This window comes from Zingiber officinale, chromosome 1B (genome assembly GCF_018446385.1).
Source record: "Zingiber officinale cultivar Zhangliang chromosome 1B, Zo_v1.1, whole genome shotgun sequence".
In the NCBI taxonomy this organism is placed as follows: domain Eukaryota; kingdom Viridiplantae; phylum Streptophyta; class Magnoliopsida; order Zingiberales; family Zingiberaceae; genus Zingiber; species Zingiber officinale.
Genome location: NC_055986.1, coordinates 99,565,228 through 99,592,593, shown reverse-complemented (window position 1 = coordinate 99,592,593; position 27,366 = coordinate 99,565,228). Strand labels below are relative to the sequence as shown.

The 27,366-nt window shown below is 37.4% G+C and overlaps 1 long non-coding RNA gene across 1 annotated transcript; it reads right to left on the bottom strand.

Annotated features, from left to right (window-relative positions):
- Nucleotides 1–22,731: 22,731 nt before the first annotated feature.
- On the bottom strand, nucleotides 22,732–27,255 carry LOC121981378. Its single transcript, XR_006111808.1, has 3 exons — nucleotides 27,129–27,255; nucleotides 26,931–27,062; nucleotides 22,732–22,886 (listed from the first exon to the last, which is right to left on the bottom strand). It is a non-coding gene; the product is annotated as an uncharacterized LOC121981378 (long non-coding RNA).
- Between the last annotated feature and the right edge of the window lie 111 nt (nucleotides 27,256–27,366).

The window sequence follows — 27,366 nt, the reverse complement described above, 5'->3', positions numbered from 1 at the left end:
CAACAATTAAAACTTCCTTATTTGTCTTTGGAAATTTTAAAAAAATAAAATTTCCTTTTAAAATCCCTTCATGGTTGATAAAAAGAAATTTTTATAATTTTAATTTTCAACATGTGAATAATTTTTCAAAGAGAAAAAATAAAATATCTTTCCAATCTACAAATAAGGAAAGAGATTTAATCTCTTTTTTTTAATCTTTTGTAGATTTTTTAAAGAGAGATATTTTAATTTTAATTCTCTGTAATAAATTATATCTTCCACATAAAAAAATTAAAATTAAAATTCTTTTTAATTTAATGGGGGCCGGCCACCTAAGCTTGGGTTTAAGCTAGGGCCGGCCACCCATGAACCAAGGTTTGGCCGGCCCTAGCTTGAACCACAAGCTAGCTTGGCCGGCCCCTTCTCATGGGTATGAAGGTGGATTTAGGTGGGTATAGTACTCTATAAATAAGAGGCTACGATAGGGACCGAGAGGAGGAATTTGTTTTGGTCTCCCGATAAAATTAAGCATCCCGTGTTCGCCCCGAACACACAACTTAATTTTATCAATAATAATTCATTCCACTAGAGAACTATTATTGAACTACCGCACCAATCCCAAATTACATTTTTGGGCTCCTTCTTATTATGAGTGTGTTAGTCTCCCTGTGTTTAAGATGTCAAATGTCCACTAATTAAGTGAGTTACTGACAACTCATTTAATTAATATCTTAATCCAAGAATAATACCACTCAACCTTATCGTCATGTCGGACTAAATCCACCAGCAGGGTTTAACATGACAATCCTTATGAGCTCCTCTTGGGGACATTATCAACCTAGTATCTCTAGGACACAGTTTCCTTCTATAATCAACAACACACACTATAAGTGATATCATTTCCCAACTTATCGGGCTTATTGATTCATCGAACTAAATTTCACCCATTGATAAATTAAAGAAATAAATATCAAATATATGTGCTTGTTACTATATTCGGATTAAGAGCACACACTTCCATAATAACTGAGGTATTTGTTTCTTTATAAAGTCAGTATAAAAGAAACAATCTCAAATGGTCCTACTCAATACACTCTAAGTGTACTAGTGTAATTATATAGTCATGATAAACTAATTCCTATTTACACTATGACCTTCCAATGGTTTGTTCCTTTCCATTTTGGTCATGAGCTACTGTTTATAATTTATAAGGTACTGATAACATCATCTTCTGTATGTGACACCACATACTATGTTATCTATAATATAAATTAATTGAACAACTACAACAAATGTAGATGATTTGATCAAATGTGATTCTTTATTCAAAATAAATGTTTACAAAAGCTTAGGCTTTCAGTATACACTCTAACAATCTCCCACTTATACTAATGACTAAGCTGCCATATCTTCTGCCATACATCTGATTCCCATTCCCTCCACATGCCGATCGAAAGCTTTTGCCGGAAGGGCCTTAGTGAAAGGATCTGCTAGGTTATCTGCTGATGCAATCTTGGCGATGACAACTTCTCCTCGCTTCACGATATCTCGTATCAGGTGGTACTTGCGCTCTTTATGTTTACTTGCCTTATGAGCTCGTGGTTCCTTCGAGTTTACAACTGCACCGCTATTATCACAATAAATTGTGATGATTTTGGGCAAACCAGGATTCACATCTAAGTCCATTAGAAAGTTCCTGAGCCATACTACTTCTTTAGCTGCCTGCTACATACTCGACTTCCATGGTTGAGTCCAAAACGCATTCCGCTTAACACTCCTCCATTGGCTCCACCTCCTAAAGTAAACACATAGCCGATGTAGACTTACTATTGTCCCTATCGATTGAAATCAATCCGTGTAACCCACAGGAGCAAATCGTGCTTGGTAAACTAGCATATAATCTCTAGTCCTTCTCGGTACTTTAATATATGGTTTACCACGGTCCAATGTCCTTGTCGAGGTTACTCGATATCGCTAACCATGCCCACGGCAAAACAGATATCAGGTCTCGTACATAGCATTGCATACATTAGGCTTCCTACAACCGAAGCATAAGGAACTGCTTTCATGTCCTCTATCTCCTTTGATGTCTTCGGAGACATCTCTTTAGATAGAGCTACTCCATGCCTAAAAGGTAAGAAACCTTTCTTGGAATCTTGCATGGTAAAACGAGCAAGGACTGTATCTATATATGAAGCTTGGGACAGACACAACATTCTTTTCTTGCGATCTCTTATTACTTTGATCCCAAGAATGTGTGCACAATCTCCTAAGTCCTTCATATCAAATTGTTTGGACAACCATACCCTTACGTCCGATAATACCTTGACATTGTTGCCAATTAACAAAATATCATCTACGTATAGTACAAGAAATACCACCACGTTTCCGTTACACTTCTTGTATACACAAGACTCATCCGGACACTGAATAAATCCATATGACTGGATTACTTCATTAAATCGGATGTTTCAAGACCTTGAAGCTTGTTTTAGTCCATAAATGGACCGATTGAGCTTGCACACTAGATGATCTTTGCCTTTTTCAATAAACCCTTCTGATTGCTTCATATGGATGTTCTCTTCAAGACTTCCATTAAGGAAAGCTGTCTTGACATCCATTTGCCAAATCTCATAATCCATATGAGCAGCAATGGATAAGAGTATCCGGATAGACTTAAGCATGGCTACTGGTGAAAAGGTCTCCTCATAGTCGATTCCCTCTTTCTGAGTGTACCCTTTCACAACAAGCCTAGCTTTGAAGGTTTCTACCTGTTGGTGCAATCGACCTAGGTTTTGATGTGTGTGTCAAAGAGTTTAAGTTAGGCTTTCATATGTATTTGATATGTGTTTGAGTCATGCAGGACTTGGAGTGACCAAGTTCGGGAAGCTCATCCAAGGGCTCGGATCGTTGAGTCGGTGAAGGATGGTGTGGAAGACATCCAAGGGACCGCGCGGACGAGGAGCAATGGAGTGGAGCCAAAGGAAGTGGACTTCAAGGCAGCGTGAAAGATGGCACGGAGAGGAGCCGCAGGCTCGGGTGCATCTGAGGGACGAAGGCCGAGGAAGAGGACTTCAAAGGCGACTCCGGAAAGGATGAGAGGAGTGAATGTACTGGGACCAGTCGACTGGTCATGATACCAGTCGACTGATCCAGCTTCACAGAATGCACAGAAGCATTCTGTGCTTATCGACTAAGGGGACCAGTCGACTGGTCCTAAGACCAGTCGACTGGTACATGACCGTTGGCAGAAAACGGGCTCTAAAGAGAGCCGTTGGTATTGCCTAACGGCTAGCACCAGTCGACTGGTGCATGGACCAGTCGACTGGTGTCAGGGTTTGAGTTGATTGGTGATCAACTCTTTCCTCTTATTTAAGGGGAGCTTTGGGGCATTGAAGGGGTTACTGATACTCATTGTAAACCTTCTGAATCTTGCCCAAAGCTTCCAAGTCAACTCTCTTCCTTCTAACCCTAAGTTTCATCTTGTAAAGAGGAAGAGAACTTTGTGAGAGGTTTGCTCCACCGAGAAGGAGAAGCTTTAGCCGGAGATTGCCGGGGACTGATCCACCAAAGGATCAAGGGCTCGTCCACCTCAAGGACACGTCGTGGAGTAGGAGCAAGCAATCTCCGAACCACGTTACATCGAGCGTGTTAGCGTTTGTATTCTCGTTTGTGTTTCTTTGTTTTTAGTTTCTATATTTCCGCTTGCGCAAACTAACATATTGTAGAGAAGAAATCGATTTGGGGGTGACCTAGCTATCCAACCCCCCTTCTAGCCGGCCACCGATCCTCCAACAATTGGTATCAGAGCGAGGACGCCCTTCAACGGACTAATCGCCAAGAAGAGCATTTCATCAAATGGCCGGCTCAAACATTCATCCACCCAAATTCGAAGGCGACTTCTCTTGGTGGAAGAAGAGAATGGAGGTATTTTTCAATACCGATTTTGACATCTTGCTAATCATGAGAAATGGGTTTGAAGAGCCAAAGGATGAACGCAATGAGACAATCGACATAACAAGATGGACCAAGAAGCAAAGAGAAGAACATGTAGCGAATTCTAAAGCCATACATCATCTACAAAATGTCCTTCCCCAACAAGAACTAACGAGGGTTGGAACCTACTCAAGCGCTAAGGAGTTATGGGAAAAGCTAGTGGAGCTTCATGAAGGGACATCGGAAGCGAAATTGGCAAGAAGAGATCTCCTTCGAACTCAACTCAACAATATCAAGCTTGAGAAAGGAGAAAAGGTATCAATTTTACATTGTAGAATTAAGGAGATTATTAATGGACTAACAAGTGTAGGTGAGACACTTTCAAATCGAGACGTGATTACGAAAGCCCTAAATGCTTTTCCAAGATCCACAACTTGGAGTTCCATTGTAGATACATATTACATATCAAAGGACCTAGAGAAATCCTCTCTAGATGAACTCTTCTCAACAATGGAGCTTCATGAAACAAGAGTTGAGGGATTGGATGGAGAAGCTCATAGATCAAGAGGAGTAGCCCTTGTGGCAAACAAGGGAAAGGGGAAGAAGAAAGCTCTATCTCCATCATCTTCCGATTCCGAGGAGTCAAGTGCCTCAATGGATAGTGACCAAGAGGCGTATATGGTAAGGAAGATGAGAAAAGCATTTAAATCTTTTTCTACTAACAAATCTCATGCTAGGAAAAGCTCAAGAAGTAAAAGTAGAACAAGGAAGGTAATTTGCTACAATTGCCAAGGAGAAGGACACATAAGAGATGATTGTCCTCTCTTGAAGAAGAAGGAAGGGAAGAAGAAGGAGGGGAAGAAGACAAAAGAAAAGGGGAAGAAGGCTCAAAACCTAAAAGCAACATGGGATGATCCTTCATCATCATCGGAGGAAGAAGAGCATCACATAGTCAATTTTGCTCTAATGGGGATTGATGATGTAGCCTCCACCTCATCCGAGCAAGAAGAAGGAAGGAGCTCAAGTGAAGATGAAGAGGAGAGCTCAAGTGAAGGGGGAGGTCAAACTTCGGATTCGGACTTCTCGGTAAGTGAGGTACATAATCTTCCTCCCCATATCTTAGTTAAAATTATTTCAAGCACAAATGATGACTTGTTCAAGGCAAAAAGGAAAAACAAGTCTTTGAAACATGACATTTGCATGCTTAAAGAAAAATTAGAATCCATGCCTATTAGGGATGATGATTTGCATGCTTCCTCTACAAGTTCAAATGATTCATGTTTAGAAGAGGAAAATAGGAAATTAAGGGAAAAGGTAGAATACCTTACCAATGCCCTTAGAAAATTTGAAATTGGCTCAAATACCTTAAATATGATCATTGGGAGCCAAAGGCCAAGTTTTAAGAAAAATGGGATAGGATACAATGAACCAAATAATGAAAAGACCTACCATTGTTTACTTGCTAGGGGGCAATCCAAGACAAAGACCATAGATAGGAAATGGATCCCCAAAGAGTACTTGGTCAACCCAATTAGAAAGAATTTCTATTGGGTGCCAAAATCAATCCTCAAGGGTTAGAGGATTTTATGGCAAGTCAACCATGGAAGTTCAATAATTCAAATTTTTCCTATATGATTGACTTGAGACCTTAAGGGGGAGGGCTTAGCCTTGATAGAGATTTATGATCAAGAGGGCTAAGTAGAGGTTACCTTTATCTCACAATAATTATTTTCTAACCATGAATGTGAGATATTAGGATGATACAAATAATTCACTTATGCTTATGGCATTTTGATGAGTTATGAACTGTATCAATGTTTAGTGATCATAGGCCAACTATGGGGAAAGCAAATGTTTAATTAATGGACATCTTGCCCAAAGATCATAGTTGGATATTTTAAATGTTTTGAAAATAATTCTATGTTTTATTTACTATGGTATAGCTATATTAAAACATATGATTGAAAAACTGAGCTTGAAATTGATACAAACTTGATTAATTTTTAAAGTGTTGAGTTTTTATCAAAACTTCAAAAATATGATGACTTTTCATGAAAACATATTTTTCTTAGTTAAAGAATATTATAAGAAATATGTGTCCAAAATTTCATGATTTTTCGAATTTTCTGGAATTTTTTATGGATTTCTGAAGTTGGCTGCCGTAGGCTGAAATTGATGTTCAGTTTGTGCCAGTCGACTGGTGCAGATACCAGTCGACTGGTACCAGCCTTTCAGCGTTCTGTTGGTCTTTAAAATCAAAATTTCGGTTCAAATTTGGTTGGAACTGATACCATAGTATGTGTACGTGTCTGGTACAATATTTTTGATGGTGTCAAAGGGGGAGAAATGTGTAGGTTTAAGTTAGAAATCTACTTGGGTGCAAATCTTTGAAAATTAAGATTAAGAGCATGTGTTAAGGGGGAGCTTGGATTTTATGCTTCATATTTACATATTGCTTGTACTTTTCAAAGTTGTTATTGGTGCCTAACTTAAACATATTGCCACACATCAAAAAGGGGGAGATTGTTGGTGCAATCGACCTAGGTTTTGATGTGTGTGTCAAAGAGTTTAAGTTAGGCTTTCATATGTATTTGATATGTGTTTGAGTCATGCAGGACTTGGAGTGACCAAGTTCGGGAATCTCATCCAAGGGCTCGGATCGTTGAGTCGGTGAAGGATGGTGTGGAAGACATCCAAGGGACCGCGCGGACGAGGAGCAATGGAGTGGAGCCAAAGGAAGTGGACTTCAAGGCAGCGTGAAAGATGGCACGGAGAGGAGCCGCGGGCTCGGGTGCATCTGATCAAAGGCGACTCCGGAAAGGATGAGAGGAGTGAATGTACTGGGACCAGTCGACTGATCCAGCTTCACAGAATGCACAGAAGCATTCTGTGCTTATCGACTAAGGGGACCAGTCGACTGGTCCTAAGACCAGTCGACTGGTCCTAAGACCAGTCGACTGGTACATGACTTTTGGCAGAAAACGGGCTCTAAAGAGAGCCGTTGGTATTGCCTAACGGCTAGCACTAGTCGACTGGTGCATGGACCAGTCGACTGGTGTCAGGGTTTGAGTTGATTGGTGATCAACTCTTTCCTCTTATTTAAGGGGAGCTTTGGGGCATTGAAGGGGTTACTGATACTCATTGTAAACCTTCTGAATCTTGCCCAAAGCTTCCAAGCCAACTCTCTTCCTTCTAACCCTAAGTTTCATCTTGTAAAGAGGAAGAGAACTTTGTGAGAGGTTTGCTCCACCGAGAAGGAGAAGCTTTAGCCGGAGATTGCCGGGGACTGATCCACCAAAGGATCAAGGGCTCGTCCACCTCAAGGACACGTCGTGGAGTAGGAGCAAGCAATCTCCGAACCACGTTACATCGAGCGTGTTAGCGTTTGTATTCTCGTTTGTGTTTCTTTGTTTTTAGTTTCTATATTTCCGCTTGCGCAAACTAACATATTGTAGAGAAGAAATCGATTTGGGGGTGACCTAGCTATCCAACCCCCCTTCTAGCCGGCCACCGATTCTCCAACACTACCTTCCCGTCTGTCCCTCTTTTCCTTTTGTAGATCCACTTGCATCCAATGGCTTTTACACCATCAGGTGGTTCTACAAGCTCCCAGACCTTATTAGAGTACATAGACTCTATTTTAGAATTCATTGTCTTTTGCCAAGATGCTGCATCTATATCTTGGAGTGCTTCGTCATATATTCGGGGATCAGGTTCATGTTTACCCGGGATCAAGTCCGAAGACTCTCCCAAAAACATGAATCATTCAGGCTGCCTTACAACCCTCCCACTACGACGAGGCACTGTCTGTGGTTGTGTATCATGTGTGACACGTGTTGCAGTTTCTTGTGGTACTTCATCTTGTACTGTTAGTACTGAAGTAGACGTATCCTCTCTAAGTTCTTCTAAAACAACTTTGCTACTGGGCTTGTGATCCATTATATAGTCTTCTTCTAAAAACTGGGCATTGGTGCTAACAATGACCTTCTGGTCTTTAGGACTATAAAATAAACCACCTTTCGTTCCTTTGGGATACCCCACAAACACGCGAACTTCTGTACGAGATTCTAACTTATCAGCATCTGGTTTCAGCACATGTGCTGGACTACCCCAAATCCGAATATGTCTTAGACTGGGCTTTCGCCCATTCCATAATTCTGTGGGAGTAGAAGAAACTGATTTAGAAGGTACTAAGTTCAGAATGTACACTGCTGTTTCCAGAGCGTATCCCCAAAACAAATTTGGTAATTCCGAGTAACTCATCATCGATCTAACCATCTCCATAAGAGTCCTATTCATTCGTTCGCCACACCATTCTGTTGGGGTGTGCAGACAGTTGGGATTGAATCCCGACCTCTGATAAGTAATTCCTAAACTCTCCTAAGAGGTATTCGCCACCACGATCAGACCATAGTGTCTTGATACTTTTACCTAGTCGTTTCTCCACATCAGCCTTGTATTCTTTGAACTTATCAAAGCACTCGGACTTGCGGCGCATTAGGTAAATATATCCGTATCTTGAATAATCATCTATGAAAGAGACAAAATATTCAAAACCACCTCTTGCCTGGACAGACATAGGACCACACAAATCAGAATGAACCAATTCTAACACTTCTTTGGCTCTATACCCCTTGGCCTTGAAAGGCCTCTTGGTCATTTTACCTTCCAAGCAAGATTCACAAGTTGGAAAATTTTCCAACTCTAATGAACTCAAAAGTCCATCGGTCATAAGCCTCTGAATCCTACTTAAGTTAATATGACCAAGCCTTAGATGCCAAAGATATGCTTGGTTCATTTCCGAAGGTTCTTTTCTCTTATTAGAGTTAGAAAATGAGTTATAAATTTCCATGTTTTGCTTTATGGGAGAAATTGGATTTAAAGTATACAAATTGCCAACTAATGCACCAGAACAGATAATCACTTTATTTCTCTTAATAATTACATCATTACTAAAAGAAACTGAATATCCATCCAAAAACAGTTTAGAAACTGAAATTAAATTTTTTCTAAAACTGGGTACATAAAGATAATTTCTTAAAACCAAATTTCTATTTCTATTAAAAGATAAGTAGACATCTCCCACTGCAACAGCCGCCACCTTAGTAGCATTGCCCATGTAGACAGTAATCTCTCCTTCAGATAGTCGTCGGGTTTCCTGGAACCCCTGCAAGGAATTACAGACATGATCAGTGGCTCCCGTATCTACATACCAGGTGCTGGTAGATAACACCGCTAAACATGTTTCAACAACTAGAGCATGAGATATACCTTTGTTGTTCTGATTCCTACGAGGACAGTCCGCCTTCCAATGCCCTGACTGCTTGCAGATGAAGCACTTGCCCTTCGGCTTCTTCATTCCTGCTTTGAGATTTATTCACTTTCTTTCTGAACCAACTTGTTTCTTCTTCTTCTTTCCTTTCGGTTTAGAAGTAGAACCATTTTCAACATAGTGAATATGAGAATGTTGACAAACCTTCTGCTGCCTGAAGTTCTGTCAGTAGTTTCGCCAATGAATATACCCTTTTGTTTATATTGTAATTCAGGCGGAATTGCTCAAAACTTCTAGGTAGTGTTTGGAGGATCATATCGATCTGGGTTTCCCCATCAATTTCTCCTCCAAGGATCTGTATTTCATTCAGATAAGTCATCATCTTTAGGATATGATCCCTCACAGGAGTACCCTCTTGCATGGTGGCTGTCATTATCTTTCTCATGACTTCTTGCCTAGAAGTCCGGTCCTGATGACCAAAGAGTTCCTTGAGATTGTTCATAATATCATAGGCTGTTGGTAAATCTTGATGCTGATGTTGCAATACATTTGACATTGAAGCCAAAATGTAACACCGCGCCATCTCATCTGCTTTTACTCATTTCCTATGATATTCAATCTCCTCTTGGGTAGATTCCCCAGTGAGTGCATCAGGATAAGGTTCAGTCAGTACAAACTTATAGCTTTCAGCAGTAAGAACAATGTCCAGATTCCTTTTCTAATCTATATAGTTAGGACCAGTAAGTCTATTTTGTTGTAGTATGATGGACAGTGGGTTGAAAGTCATCCTAAGAATCACAAATAACTTTTGGTCAGAACTCTAAATTTAGAATAATATTGATTCCTCAAACAATACTATTTTAAATTAACCAACACCTCAAAACACCGCGAATATTGTATGTCACGATAGTGTGGACGTATACAAATTCAACATTTGTAAAAGGAGGGTTTAACCCATTAATTTTACTATCTTGTCAACCTAACTTTTTGACAAATAAAATTAATAGTTGGTATCCTTTAGTCACACGAATAATAGCAGTGACTCCGATGGGGAGGATACTATTAAACGTGCCTAAGTGTATACCATTACTTAACACTAAGTCCATTAATAAGATTGTGCCCTTCCGATGGGGAAGATCACACGCTCTTAATTAACTTCCTATAGTCATCTAGAATGGAAGTTTGTTCTAATGATCCACAAACAAGCTCATCCAATATGGAGGAAGGCACTCAGAGCCAACGCGCAAGCTTGTTTGCATCACTTATAAACCTGTAATGGAGACAGTGAAATTTATTTAAAATCCCTCTCCCACTTAGTTATTTATAAATGAGGAATTTTAACTATGCTAGCCTACTAGACATGTATACTAACATGCACACACAGCACAATATAAAAGCAATAAATAGAAAATCTAATTTTCAACTATTATGGCTTTTATCTATGGTTGTCCTCCGTGTGTTGTCATCCCAAGCTGCTGCCATATTTGGCCACCACCACCAGGTCTAGCTGTCGCATCCATCTTGCTCCTTGTTCCGCTGCGCCTCTAGTCCTCAGAAGGTTCCACGCTTTGCAAGATTCGATCCGCGACATAAATAGAATTTTACAATTTTGATCCTATATTCCTCGAAGGAATGTACATGTAAACTAGATCGAACATAAAATAAAAATTTACATCCATCGATCCTATATTCCATAAAAGGAATGTACATGTAACTAGATCAAAAATAAAATCCTAATTAAAAACTAAATATAACTCCTGCTGTATTTTATAATACAATCATGCACACACATATAAATTGCCCTTGACATGTCCAAGGGTCCAATCACACACATAAAAAACTATAAGCCATAATAGTTGGATCCTGCATCCACAAAGTTAGCACATCCTACTATTAACCTGCTTAAATTATGTATGACATGTGCATAATTAAACTAATACCAAATACACAGAGGCAAAACCCTAGCTCTGATACCAATTGTTGGTTGCTACTCGAAAAATTTGTACAAAGGTCTGAACCTTTTCCTAGCTACCATGTGTTCTTTTAAATTAAATTTTGGATCGCCTGCGGAACTTAACACGTTTGATCCAAAACTTAATCTATTTGTTCTTTTAGGTTTTGACTTGGATCTCCTGCGGAACTTAACACGTTCGACCCAAGTCACCTTAAGTTATTAATTCCATTAAATATTAATTTCCATAATTGGTTCCCAGTACTGACGTGGCGAGGCACATGGCCTTCTTGGATATGGGAGCAACCACCACCGACTAGACAAAACCTTTTATAGAAAGCTAATATTTAATTTCCTAAAATAACTTTAGGTTAACCGAAAGGAACAATCAAATCACAAGGAAAAGAAAAAACAAAAGAACACAACATCGAAAAACATATTCGAAATCCTAGAATCGTAAGCCTCTTGTATTTGGTATTATTTCCAAAAATAATTAGTATGATGCGGAAAGAAAAATTACTAGTTATACCTTTTAGAAAGACCTCTTGATCTTCTACCATATTCCTCATCTAACCTCGGACGTTGTGTGGGCAACGATCTTCCGAGATGAGAAACCACCAAACACCTTCTTCTCCTCCTAGCTAGGTTCGGCCAAAACAAGAAAGCTTCACCAAGGAAGAAGAAAATCACCAACCAAGCTCCAAGGGATGCAAGCTTTCTCTCCTTCTTCTTCTTCTCCAAGTAGTATCCGGCCACCACAAGAGCTTCAAAGAAGATGAAGAATTCGGCCACCACAAAGAGGAAGAGAGAAAGAAAGGATGGCCGGCCACAACACCAAGGAAAAGAGGAAGAGAACAATAGAAGTTGTCACCCATGAAGGCACCCCTACCCCTTCTTTTATATTCCTTGGCTTTGGCAAATAAGGAAATTTATTTATAATAAAATTTCCTTAACTTTCCTTGACAACAATTAATTAATAAAAATTAAATAAATTTTCCTAATTAATTGTATGTGGCCGGCCACCTCATGTAGAGCAAATAGGATAATTTTAATCAACAATTAAAACTTCCTTATTTGTCTTTGGAAATTTTAAAAAAATAAAATTTCCTTTTAAAATCCCTTCATGGTTGATAAAAAGAAATTTCTATAATTTTAATTTTCAACATGTGAATAATTTTTCAAAGAGAAAATTAAAATATCTTTCCAATCTACAAATAAGGAAAGAGATCTAATCTCTTTCTTTTAATCTTTTGTAGATATTTTAAAGAGAGATATTTTAATTTTAATTCTCTGTAATAAATTATATCTTCCACATAATAAAATTTAAAATTAAAATTCTTTTTAATTTAATGGGGGTCGGCCACCTAAGCTTGGGTTCAAGCTAGGGCCGACCACCCATGAACCAAGGTTTGGCCGGCCCTAGCTTGAACCACAAGCTAGCTTGGCCGACCCCTTCTCATGGGTATGAAGGTGGGTTTAGGTGGGTATAGTACTCTATAAATAAGAGGCTACGATAGGGACCGAGAGGAGGAATTGGTTTTGGTCTCCAGATAAAATTAAGCATCCCGTGTTCGCCCCGAACACACAACTTAATTTTATCAATAATAATTCATTCCACTAGAGAACTATTATTGAACTACCGCACCAATCCCAAATTACATTTTTGGGCTCCTTCTTATTATGAGTGTGTTAGTCTCCCTGTGCTTAAGATGTCAAATGTCCACTAACTAAGTGAGTTACTGACAACTCATTTAATTAATATCTTAATCCAAGAATAATACCACTCAACCTTATCGTCATGTCGGACTAAATCCACCTGCAGGGTTTAACATGACAATCCTTATGAGCTCCTCTTGGGGACATTATCAACCTAGTATCTCTAGGACACAGTTTCCTTCTATAATCAATAACACACACTATAAGTGATATCATTTCCCAACTTATCGGGCTTATTGATTCATCGAACTAAATCTCACTCATTGATAAATTAAAGAAATAAATATCAAATATATGTGCTTGTTACTATATTAGGATTAAGAGCACACACTTCCATAATAACTGAGGTATTTGTTTCTTTATAAAGTCAGTATAAAAGAAACAACCTCAAATAGTCCTACTCAATACACTCTAAGTGTACTAGTGTAATTATATAGTCAAGATAAACTAATTCCTATTTACATTATGACCTTCCAATGGTTTGTTCCTTTCCATTTTGGTCATGAGCTACTGTTTATAATTTATAAGGTACTGATAACATCATCTTCTGTATGTGACACCACATACTATGTTATCTACAATATAAATTAATTGAACAACTACAACAAATGTAGATGATTTAACCAAATGTGATTCTTTATTCAAAATAAATGTTTACAAAAGCTTAGGCTTTCAGTATACACTCTAACATATTCTAAATCCAATAACTCTCACAAAGCAACAAATGAAAATTAATAACACATCCTCTAATTCTAATAAGAGGAAGGAACCTTCAGAAATGCACCAAATATATCTTTGGCATCTAAGGCTTGGACATATTAACTTGAGTAGGATTCAAAGACTAATAGCCGATGGACTCTTAGGTTCATTGGTGGTGGAAAACTTTTCAACCTGCGAATCTTGCTTGAAAGGAAAAAATGACCAATAGACCTTTTAAGGCCAAGGGGTATAGAGCAAAAGATGTGTTGGAATTGGTTCATTCTGATTTATGTGGACCTATGACTATCCAGGCAAGAGGTGATTTCGAATATTTTGTCTCTTTTATAGACGACTATTCGAGATATGGGTACATTTACCTGATGCGCCGCAAGTCTGAGTGCTTTGATAAGTTCAAAGAGTACAAGGCTGATGTGGAGAAATGTCATGGTAAAAGTATCAAGACACTACGGTCTGATTGTGGTGGTGAGTACCTCTCAGGAGAGTTTAGGAATTACTTATTAGAGGTTGGGATTCAATCCCAATTGTCTGCACCTGGTACACCCCAATAGAATGGTATGATAGAATGAAGGAATATGACTCTTATGGAAATGGTTAAATCGATGATGAGTTATTCAGAATTATCAAATTTGTTCTGGAGATATGCTTTAGAAACAGCAATGTACATTCTGAACTTGGTACCTTCTAAATCAGTACCCTCTACTCCCACATAATTGTGGAATGGGCATAAGCCTAGTCTGAGACATGTTCGGATTTGGGGTAGTCTGGCACATGTGCTGAAGGGAGATGCTGATAAGTTGGAATCTCGTACAGAAGTTCACTTGTTTGTAGGTTATCCTAAAGGAACGAAAGATGGTTTGTTTTATAGTCCTAAAGATCAAAAGGTCATTGTTAGCACTAATGTCGGATTTTTAGAAGAGGACTATGTAATAAACCACAAGCCCATGAGTGAAATTGTTCTGGAAGAAATGAAAGAGGACATGTCTACTTTAGTACCAACAGTGCAAGATGAAATATCACAAGAAACTGCAACACGTGTCACAAATGATGCACAACTACAAGCAGTACCTCGTCGTAGTGGGAGGGTTGTAAGACAACCTGAAAGATTCATATTTTTGGGAGTGTCTTCGGACTTGATCCCAGGTAAACATGAACCTGATCCTCGAACATATGACGAAGCACTCCAAGATAAAGATGAAGCATCATGACAAAGAGTAATGAATTCAAAAATAGAATCTATGTATTCTAACAAAGTCTGGGAGCTAGTAGAACCACCAAATAGTGTAAAAGCTATTGGATGTAAATGAGTCTAGAAAAGAAAAAGAGAGACAAATGGGAAGGTGGAAACCTTCAAAGCAAGGCTTGTTGCGAACGGGTATACTCAGAAAAAGGGAATCGATTATGAGGAAACCTTTTCGCCGGTAGTTATGCTTAAGTCTATCTGGATACTTTTATCTATTGCTGCTCATATGAATTATGAGATTTGGCAAATGGATGCCAAGACAGCTTTCCTTAATGGAAGTCTTGAAGAAAATATCCATATGAAGCAACCAGAGGGGTTTATTGCAAAGGGCAAAGAATATCTTGTATGTAAGCTCAATCGGTCTATTTATAGAGTGAAGCAAGCTTCAAGGTCTTGGAACATCCGGTTTAATGAAGTAATCCAGTCTTATGGATTTATTCAGTGTCTGGATGAGTCTTGTGTATACAAGAAGTGTGACGAAAATATGGTGGTATTTCTTGTACTATACGTAGATGACATTTTGTTAATTGACAACAATGTCAAAGTGTTGTCAGAAGTAAGGGTATGGTTATCCAAGCAATTCAATATGAAGAACTTGGGAGAATGCAGACATATTCTTGGGATCAAAGTAATAAGGGATCGCAAGAAAAGAATGTTGTGTTTATCCTAAGCTTCATATATCAATACTGTCCTAGCTCATTTTTGCATGCAAGACTCCAAGAAAGATTTTTTACCTTTTCGGCATGGAGTATTTTTATCTAAAGAGATGTCTCCTAAGACATCAAAAGAGATAGAGGAAATGAAGCCAGTTCCTTATGCTTCAGCTGTAGGAAGCCTAATGTATGTAATGTAATGCACGAGACCGGATATCTGTTTTACCGTGGGCATGGTTAGCAGATATCAAAGTAATCCAGGACAGGGACATTGGACTGCCATAAAACATATATTAAAGTACCTGAGAATGACTAGAGATTATATGCTAGTTTACCAAGTAGATGATTTGCTCTCTGTGGGTTACACGGATTCTGACTTCCAATCAGATAGGGACAATAGTAAGTCTACCTCAGGTTATGTGTTTACTTTAGGAGGAGGAGCCATAGCATGGAGGAGTGTTTAGCAGAAATGCGTTTCAGACTCCACCATGGAAGCTGAGTATGTGACAACCTCTGAGGCAACCAAAGAAGCTGTATGGCTCAGGAATTTCTTGGTTGACTTAGATGTGATTCCTGGTTTGTCGAAAATCATCACAATTTATTGTGATAATAGTGATGCAGTAGCAAACTCGAAGGAACCACGAGCCCATAGCGCAAGTACCACCTGATACGAGACATCGTAAAGCGAGGAGAAGTTGTTGTCACCAAGATTGCATCAGCAGATAACCTAGCAGATCCTTTCACTAAGGCCCTTTCGGTAAAAGCTTTTGATCGGCATATTGAGGGGATAGGAATCAGATGTATGACAACATTTATGGCAGCATAGTCTTTTAGTATAAGTGGGAGATTGTTAGAATGTATATTGAAAGTCTAGTTTTTTGTATAAACATTTATAAGAATCACATTGGTCAAATGTCTATATTTATATTAAGTGTAGTTGTCCATTTAATTTATATTATAGATAACATGGTGTGTGGTGTCACATAGAAGATCATGTTATCAGTTCCTTATAAATTATAAATAGTAGCTCACAACCAAGATGGAATGGGACAAACCATTGGAGTGGTTGTAGTGTAATTTGGTATTAGTTTATCTTGACTATAAAATTACACTAGTACACTATAAGTGTATTGAGCAGGACCATTTGAGGTAGTTTCTTTTTATACTGACTACATAAAAGAACAAAACCTCTGTTATTATGGAAGTGCGCACTCTTAATCATAATATAATAATAAGCACGTATACTTAATATTTATTTCTTTAATTTTTCAAAGGGTAAGATTTAGTTCGTTAAATCAATAGGCCAAATAAGTTGGGAAGTGATATTATTTATATGGTGTGTTTTTTATTATAGAATGAAACCGTGTCCTAGTAATCTAGGTTGGTGATGTCCCCTTGAGGAGCTCATAAGGATTGTCATGTAAACTCTACAGGTGGACTTAGTCCGACATGACAATAAGGTTGAGTGGTACTACTCTTGGAGCTAGATATTAATTAAGTGAATTGTCAGTAACTTATTTAATTAGTGGGCATTCGATATCTTAAATACAGGGAGACTAACACACTCATGATAAGAAAGAGCCCATATTGTAATATGGGATTGGTATAGTAGTGCAATAATAACTCTTTAATGGTATGAGTTATTATTGATGAACTTGAGTTGGGTGTTCGAGGAGAAGACGAGAAGCTCAAGCTCATTGGGAAACCAAAACTAATTCCTCCTCTCGGTCCCTGTTGTAACCTCTTATTTATAAAGTCTTATATCCACTTAAAGCCCAGCTTCTTACCCATCTTGATGTGGTCGGCCAAGCTAAGCTTGAAGCCCGAGCTAGGGCCAGCCAAGCCAAAGATTGGAGCCAAGTTGTGGCCGACCAAGCTTGGAGCCCAAGCTAGGTGGCCGACCACATAAAAATTAAAAGGGTATTTTAGATTTTAAAATCTTTCCTTTTGTGGAAGCCATGATTTTAAAAGAGAGTTTTTAAATTTTAAAATCTTTCCTTTTATAACTTTATACAAAGGATTAAAAGAGAGGTTTGATATCTTTCTTTATTTGTAGTTAAAAGAAAATTTTTAATTTTTGATAAAACTTTTCTTTTTTTATAACCATCCACATGTTTTTAAAAGAGAGATTTTAATTTATAAAATTTTCCTTTTATAACTAACAAGGGATTTAAAAGAGAAATTTTTTATTAAAAATTTCTTACCAGAAACAAATAAGGAAATTTTAATTTTATGTTTAAAACTTTCCTTATTTGGAGCACATGTGTATGGCCGACCATGACAAGCATTAAAAGGAAGTTTTAATTTTTGTTTTAAAACTTTCCTTTTTAGTAATTTGCAAGGAAAATAAGGAAGTTTTAATTATGTTTAAAACTTTTTTTTTGCTAAGACCAAGGATTATAAAAGAGATGGAGGGGGTGCCCTATGAGATAACACATCTTCTATTCTTCTCTTCCAATCCATTGGTGGCCGACCCTCTTCCTTTTCTCTTCTCCTTTTGTTTTCTTCCTTGGAGGCCGGCGACATCAAGTTTGGTGATCTCTTGGTGGCCGGTTGCTTGAAGGAGAAGAAGAAGAGAAGGAAGCTCTCTTGTCTAGCATCCCTTGGAGGTTAGTTGGTGGCCGAAACTTAGAAGCAAAGGAAGAAGCTTGGGTGGATTTCATCTTGGAAGATCGTCGCTCACACGACGTCCAAGAGAAGGAGAGGAATACAGCAAAAGATCAAGAGGTCTATAAGCTATAAAAGGTATAACTAGTTATTTGTTTCCGCATTATAACTAGTTCAACTTTTTGATAGATCTTGAAAAACTAAACACAAGAGGTTATCGGTTTTATGTTATTGTTTTGTTATCGATTTTATTTTTCGATTTCATGTTTCGATATTGTGCTTCTATTGAGGTCTCTGTAGTTAAACCTAGTTTACTGTAAGAAGTTAAATATCCGTTTTCTTTGAAAGACTTTGTCTAAGAAGTGATGGATGATCCCATACCCAAGAAGGCCTAGTGCCTCTTCATGTTTAACCTGGAAGCCAATTTTTGAAATAGATATTTAATTAACTTCTGTAAATGGTTTAACTTACGAAGAACACATCGGTTAAACTTGGAGTAAGAATGTTAAGTTTCGTTTCCAATCCAAGTTTAACTTCTGAAGGGAAATTTGGATTAATAATGTTAAGCATCATTTGCAATCCAAATTTAACTTCAATAGAACACATGTATAGCTAGGATAGTTCTATGCTTGTGCAAATTTTGTACAGGGGAACTAGAACGGTATTCCGAGTAGCAACCAACAGTTACCATATTAGGATCACTAATGTTCTTCTCAAATGATATTTTCCTAACTCTATCACTCCCACCATCCTTATTAAATTTGGCATTTTCTATCTCGAAAAATGATCTACTCAAGGGGTTGAATTATTTGAAACCTCTTAAGTTTCAAAGTATCTTACAAAATGACAGCTAATGGTTCTCGAGTCTAGATGCTTTACCTGTCCATAACTGATATGGAGTTTTTATTACCGCCTTACTAGGAACTCTGTTAAGTAAGTAAACCGCAGTCTTGAGTGTCTCACCCCACAAAGACTCTGGTATAAAAGAAAATACAATCATATTACTCACTATGTCTTTTAAGGTCAAATTTCATCGCTTTGTTACACCATTCTTCCGAGGGGTCCTAGACATGGTGTATTGGCCATGATTCTATTGCTCTCGTGTGAGATAGCTAGAGGGGGGTAAATAACCCTGAAATTAAGAATTGAAGCTTCTTTTGCTTTCGGAACTTAGCGAGGAACACACATTAGTTTAATTAGAAATAAAACACATAAAAAGAAAGTAAGCGACACAAAAGAATTTACTTGGTTACAACTACGGAGGTTGTTAATCTAAGGCGATGAAACCTCACTAAAATTCTCCTTCGATGTAGACAGAGAAGCCTCTTACATGAGTGAAAGCACAAACAAATTAAAATATAATTACGAATGAAGTACGAGTGTGTGTTGTCTAAACTACGAGGACCACTGCTCTATTTATAGCACATTGGTCGAACTAGCCATTTGCTGATGTGGCGGCTTTCGAGCGCCTAGACCTAGTACGGGCACTGGATGTGGTTGCCTAGATTCACTCTACAACGACTCTTCGTCAATGAAGTTATCGCTATCCTGGCGCCTAGATCCTTGCTGACGTGGCTGGCCTCCAGTCTAATTATCGTTGGGATGACTTGAATAGGCGCCCAAGCTTGTTCGAGCGTCCGAACCTGATCTGGGCACCTGGACAAGTCAACTTTGTGTTGACTTATCCGCTACTTCTCCAGTCACTTGAGTGATTCTTCGGCCATCTAGAATTGTGTTAGAATGTATACTAAAAGCCTAGCTTTTGGTATAAACATTTATCTAGAAATAAGAATCACATTGGTCAAATGTCTACATTTATGATAAATGTAGTTGTTCAATTAATATTGTAGATAACATGGTGTGTGGTGTCACACACAGAAGATCATGTTATCAGTACCTTATAAATTATAAATAGTAGCTCACGACCAAGATGGAAAGGAACAAACCATTGGAAGGTCGTAGTGTAATTAGGTATTAGTTTATCTTAACTATATAATTACACTAGTATAATTAGAGTGTATTGAGTAGGACCATTAGAGGTCGTTTCTTTTATACCGACTTTATAAAGGAACAAAGACCTCAGTTATTATGGAAGTGTGTGCTCTTAATCCCAATATAATAACAAGCACATATATTTGATATTTATTTCTTTAATTTATCAATGGGTGAGATTTAGTTCGATAAATCAATAAGCCCGATAAGTTGGGAAATGATATCACTTATAGTGTGTGTTGTTGATTATAGAAGGAAACTGTGTCCTAGTAATCTAGGTTGAGAATGTCCCCAAGAGGAGCTCATAAGGATTGTCATGTTAAACCCTGCAGGTAGACTTAGTCTGACATGACGATGAGGTTGAGTGGTACTACTCTTGGACTAAGATATTAATTAAATGAGTTGTCAGTAACTCACTTAATTAGTGGACATTCGACATCTTAAACACAGGATGACTAACACACTTATAATAAGAAGGAGCCCAAAAATGTAATTTGGGATTGGTGCGGTAGTTCAATAATAATTCTTTAGTGGAATAAATTATTATTGATGAAGTTAAGTTGTGTGTTCGGGGCGAACACGGGATGCTTAATTTCATCGGGAGACCAAAACCAATTCCTCCTCTCGGTCCCTATCGTAGCCTCTTGTATATAGAAATTTATACCCACCACATACCCACCTTCTTACCCATCCTATAGGGGTCGGCCAAGCTAGCTTGGAGACCAAGCTAGGGCCGGCCATGGTTTGGTTCATGGGTGAATTCATGTGGCCGACCCTAGCTTGAACTCAAGCTTAGGTGGTCGGCCCTATTAAAATAAAAAGGAATTTTAATTTTAAATTTTTTTTCTTATGTGGATAACATGATTTAAAAGAGAGTTTAAAAATTTAAATCTTTCCTTTTATAAGATTCTACAAAAGATTAAGAGAAGAGTTAAATCTCTTTCCTTATTTGTAGATTAAAAAGTTGATTTTAATTTTGGTAAAAACTTTCCTATTAATCATGTTTATTATTTAAAAGAAAGTTTAAAAATTAAAAATTCTCTTTTATTAGTTTCTACAAAAGATTAAAAAAAAGCTTTAATATCTTTCCTTATTTGTAGATTAAAAGATATTTTAATTTTTAGAGATAATTTTCTTTTTATCCACATGTTAAAAGAAATATTTTAATTTATAAAATTTCCTTTTTATTAACCAATCATGAAGGGAAAAATTATTGGAGAAATTTTTTATAAATTTCTGGAAGCAAATAAGGAAGTTTTAATTTGTGTTTAAAATTTTATTTGCTTGGAAATTTTATGGTGTGGCCGGCCATTGTAAATTGAAAAGAAAAATTATTTTTAATTAAATAAATTTTCCTTTTCAATGGCAAAAGAATTAAGGAAGTTTTTATTAAATTTTCCTTATTTGCCAAGACCAAGGATTATAAAAGAGGGGGTAGAGAAGGCTTCATGGTGAACAACTCTATTCTATTTTCTCCCTCTTTTTCTTCCTTGGTGTGGCCGGCCATCCTCTCCTCCTCTCTTCTCTTTGATGGCCGAATCTCATCCTTCTTGTGGAGATTCATATGGTGGCCGGATCAAGTTTAGAGAAGAAGAAGAAGAAGGAGAGAAAGAAAGTTTTGTTTCTAGCATCCCTTGGAGCATGGTGGTGGTGGCCGAACCTCTTCATCCTAGGAGAAGTTTTGATGGCCGAAACTCGTAAGGAAGAAGAAGGTGCTTGGTGGTTCTCATCTCGGAAGATCGTTGCCCACACAACGTCCGAGGTTAGAAGAGGAATACGGTAGAAGATCAAGAGGTCTTTCTAAAAGGTATAACTAGTATTTTTCCTTTCCGCATCATACTAGTTATTTTTGGAAATAATACCAAATACAAGAGGCATGAGATTCTAGTATTTCGAATTTGTTTTCGATGTTGTGTTCTTTTATTTTTTTTTCTTTTCCTTGTGATTTGATTGTTCTTTTCGGTTGACCTAAAGTTATTTAAGGAAATTAAATATTAACTTTCCTTAAAAGGCTTTGTCTAGTCGGTGGTGGTTGTTCCCATATCCAAGAAGGCCATGTGCCTCGCCACGTCAGTACTGGAAGCCAATTTTGGAAATTAATATTTGATGAAATTAATAACCTAGGTGATTTGGATCGAACGTGTTAAGTTCCGCAGGAGATCCGAGTCTAAACCTAAAAGAACAAATAGATTAAACTTTGGATCAAACGTGTTAAGTTCCGCGGGCGATCCAAGTTTAATTTAAAAGAACACATGGTGGCTAGGAAAAGGTTCAGACCTTTGTACAAAATTTTTGTACAGTGGAACCATTAGGTTTTCCGAGTAGCAACCAACAAGTTGAGCTCACTCGAACCCAACTTCGGCCTTTTCCTCGAGTAGACTTCCTTCTCGGCTTCTCGTCCCTCAGATGTGTCGAGCACGTTCTTCTTGTAACGCCCGCCCCCTCCTGCTAGGGGTAGAGGTTACTTACAAACATACATGCATATTAATCTATTTCTAAAGCAACGGAAGTATTTATTTATATATTCTTTTATAATTTTTATTTTTACTTTTCTTTTGAAACCAATAAACTAATTATCTAAACCTTTATAATCATATGAGCATGTTAAGCAACATTTTAAACTTAAAAGGACATGATATCAATTTCCAACATAAGCATGAATAGGTATTAAGAAATCATGCAACACATTAACATAAGATAGGCATAGTTCATATCGAGCATAAATTAGCATAAGCAGGTTTTTTCCTTAGCCAAGCCACTACCACACACATCTCTTGCCCCTCCCGCTGCTCCCTTAGTTTATCCATTCTTTACCTTTATCTGCGGTACAAGGAAAGTAGGCTATAAGCACACGGGCTTAGTAAGATCCTTTCCTACTCACAAAAACCATGTATCATAGCATAATAACATAAGCATATAGCATGGAGACATAATCATCAAAACATCATATCATGCAAAAGAGCATCATAATACATCATATCATATCATTCTCTATAAAAGCATCATGTCATATCATATCATATCATAAAAGAGCATCATGTCATATCATATCATATCATATCATATCATAAAAGTTTATGCAAGATGTCTTTCAAAAACATGTGTCATGTCATGTGCAAGATGTCTTTTAAAACAATATCATATAATACTTAAATGTAATCTCAACATGAGGGCCCGGCTATGTACCACATAACATAAATGCGCGCAATCCCTAGGACGGGGTAGCTAATCCCGAACCTACTAGGGATACTAGGTCCCTACTACATCTGTCGACCTAGGGGCGAACTAAGGAGCTCATCCCTTGGACACTAAGGTCCGGTACAAGCCATATAAAAAGTAAAGTAGCATGTCATATTTACTTATCATATCATGAAGAGTGCTCTTAGTCCCAACTAATAGGGAAGCGACTCTTAGGCCTTTACTTGTCATATCATAAGGAGTGCTCTTGGTCCCAACTAATAGGGAAGCATCTCCTAGGCCTTTACTTGTCGTATCATAAAGCATGTATACTTGAGCATATAGCCCATCATAAGAGTCATTATCATGCATGATTCATAGGAATACATAAATGAGCATATGACATATCATAGGGAAAACATAATTCATGCATGGAAAAGGAAATATTTTAACTAGCATCTCCTAATTCATATCATAGCATGTGAGACACATAATAAATCATAATTAGGTTTCTAACCCTAATTCCATGAAGTGGCCGAAACATGCAAGGTATAAATCTAGGTTACAAACAACATGGAAGCATGTGAACCCTAAACCAATTTCATATAATATATCATAAGGAACATGATGAGCATGTTTAGTTTAGGTTCTAAACCTCCTAGGTCCTTTAATCTAGTCATGGCCGAAACTTGCCAAGCATCAATCTAGGTTACAACAACATGAAAGCATGTGAACTATAAACCAATTTCATATCATATATCATAAGGAACATAATGAGCATGTTTAGTTTAGGTTCTAAGCTTCCTAGGTCCTTTAATCTTGTTGTGGCCGAAACTTGCCAAGCATCAATCTAGGTTACAACAACATGAAAGCATGTGAACCCTAAACCAATTTCATATCATATATCATAAGGAACATAATGAGCATGTTTAGTTTAGGTTCTAAGCTTCCTAGGTCCTTTAATCTTGTTGTGGCCGAAACTTGCCAAGCATCAATCTAGATTACAACAACATGAAAGCATGTGAACCCTAAACCAATTTCATATCATATTTCATAAGGAACATAATGAGCATGTTTAGTTTAGGTTCTAGGCTTCCTAGGTCCTTTAATATTGTTGTGGCCGAATGTTTAAGGAGCATGAAACTAAGTTTGAGCAACATACAAGCATAAGAATATCAAGCTAACTTCATATCATATCATAAGGAAAATCATGAGCATGTTAGATTTGATTTCTAAGTTTTCTTGGACCCTTAACCTCATCATGGCCGAACCCTAAGGTGGGATGCATCTAGGTTCCAAACAACAAGCAAGCATGAAAACACTAAGAAAGCTTCATACCATATCATAAGGAAAGTCATGAGCATGATAGGTTAAATTTTAAACTCTCCTAGGCCTTCATTTCTATCATGGTCGAAACCCTAAAACCCCTAAGTGGCATGGATTTAGGTTCCAAGTAACATACAAACATGAAAAACACTAAGAAATCTTCATACCATATCATAGGGAAAGTCATGAGCATGATAGATTAAATTTTAAACTCTCCTAGGCCTTCATTTCTATCATGGCCGAAACCTACTAGGCATAAATCTAGGTTACAAGCAACATAAAAACATTAGAATTCTAAACATAACTCATAACCTAAGTTACATATCACAAGGGACATCGTGAGCATGTTTAGTTAGGTCTTAAGCTTTTCTAGGTCTTCTTTTTATGCCTTGGCCGAAAGTTCAAAGAACATGAATCTAAGTTCTAAGCAACGTACAAGCATAAGAACACTAAACTAATCTCCTATCATAAGGTACATATATCATAAGAAACATAGTGAGCATGTTTAGTTTAGGTCTTAAGCTTTCTTAAGTTTTTCTTTGTAGTTTAGTGGCCGAAAGATTCATGAAGCAACCCTAGGTTTTTAAGAAATCTAAACTCATGGAAAAACACATGAACAACTTGTACCACAGATGAGGGGATACTTACATGCTCTTGCTTGGTTTTTTTCTTAAAGAAGGTACCCTTGTGAAGAGGAAGAAGAAAGCTTCTCCTTCTAGTTTTTTTTTCCCTTTTGCTTCTCTTGTTTGTAAGGAGTAGATCTTGAGGACTCCTTCTTGTGAATTAGTTTTCTTAGGGAGAAAACCTTAGCTTGGATTCGGAAATGGAAGAGGGAAGAGTTCTAGGTCTCGGTGAAGGAGGAAAAAGGAGAATGAAGGAGGAGGAAGAAGTAGCCAACCTTTCTTTCCCTTCTCTTCTTTCATTCCTATTTATTCTCAATGAGAAAAGAAGATGTCCCAATTCATCCTCTTGACTCCTCTATTCTCTCACCCTCTTCATTCCCACGAAAATAGAAAGAAGAAGAAAAAAGCAACTTGCCTTTTGTCTTTTGCTTGTTTCTTCTCTTAACCAAGAGGAAGAGGAGGAAAGCTACTTGACATTCTCTTGCTCCCTTACTTAATCATACTCTTACTTTTAACTATAATTCTTATTCTTTGCTAATCATATATCATTCATGGCTCTAGTGGTTATCATACCCATTTAGCTTTATCTATTGTGAGGGGTTCATGGTTCAAGCCTCAACTCCTCTCTTTTTATTTCTTTTTGGTTCTATTTCTCTTTTCCTTTTATTCTAGAAGAGAAAACCCATATGTATAGCTAAAATATTTTGTGAGTGTTACACTTCTGGTCCACCGGTGTACTCTTCCGCAGTACCTCATCCATCGGATACGCTGAGCCAGTCGACTCGCTTCCCATGCCATCTTTCTCGCTCGCTACATTTTCTGCTCGACTTTCTGTATTCTTAAGTCTCTACACACTTAGACACAATACATCAAATAATGTAAAACTTAATTTAACCCGGTTAATCACATCAAAACTCACCCTATCTCTTCCTTTTTGATGTAAATCAACCGAAGTTAAGTTAGTATTAAACCAAAAGAAAATAATTTGAACAAGTAAATGAAATATGCAATTATAACAAATTTTTTGCAATAAATAAACCTCTCCCTTAACTTAATCCCTATTTCTCCCCTTTTGATCACATCAAAAACAAAATAGGGAACATAAGAACAATAGTTTAGAAAAATATAGGAAATATTTCTAGGGTTACAAAATAGATACTACAAGAAAATTACTTATTCGCAGTGCGCTATTAACAATGCACATTAAAAGCACATCGTTTATAGTATTATTAACGGCGTGCATGTTGATGTGCATTATTAATAGTATAAATTGAAGAAAAAAAATTATGTCTAGGTATTAATGACACACTTTAAAAGAGCGTCATTAATACTATCTAATAACGGTATGCATGTTAACATGCACCGTAAATATTTAATAATAATGACGACATGTAGAAATATGCATGCTACAAATATTTTTATTTATTATCACAGTATATGATACACTACGAATAAAATTATAATAAAATAAGATCTTGATTGATAAATAAATGAATAAATAAATAAATAAATAAGTTACATAGAAAGTGCCAAATAGCAGGTTAAAAAAATTGTAACATTAAAAAATAAAACAAAACAAGTTAAACAAATGCAACATAAAAGAAACATAGCTAAGAAAACACATAAAAAATTCCAAGTTTATTTCTCTTGGTTAAAAAAATATGCAAAAAGAGAAGATTAAATAAAATAAATACGGAGCAGATTAAAAAAATATCAAATAGGTTAAAAACACACCGACCTATATTTCGTGTTTCATTTTCCCTCACCGTACTTACTATACCTCTCCGCAACATAGTTCTTTAGAATCCCTGTATTGGGAAGCCCGCAGAGCTTCAAAAACCCGCGTTATCAAGGTCGTCTTCCCCACGCCCTGCGAATCTAGAAACCGTGAAATCAACAGAAAGTAGAGAAACAACAGATTTGGTAAAACAATTACGGGAGGACCGGTGACAAGGAAGCATTTGCTGGCGGAAGGAGTAGCCGCCATGGATGCTGCTGTCGAAGTGTGGCTTCCTCTGCGCTCCGCTATCGGAAGAGTCCTCTCAACGATTTTCTTATTGGACCGTTATCTCAATCAATTGGGCTTTTCAGGCATCACATCACTTATTCAAGTTATTGGGCCACGTTCAAATTCAGCGTCGATTGGACGGTGTTGGATTATAATTGGAAAAAAA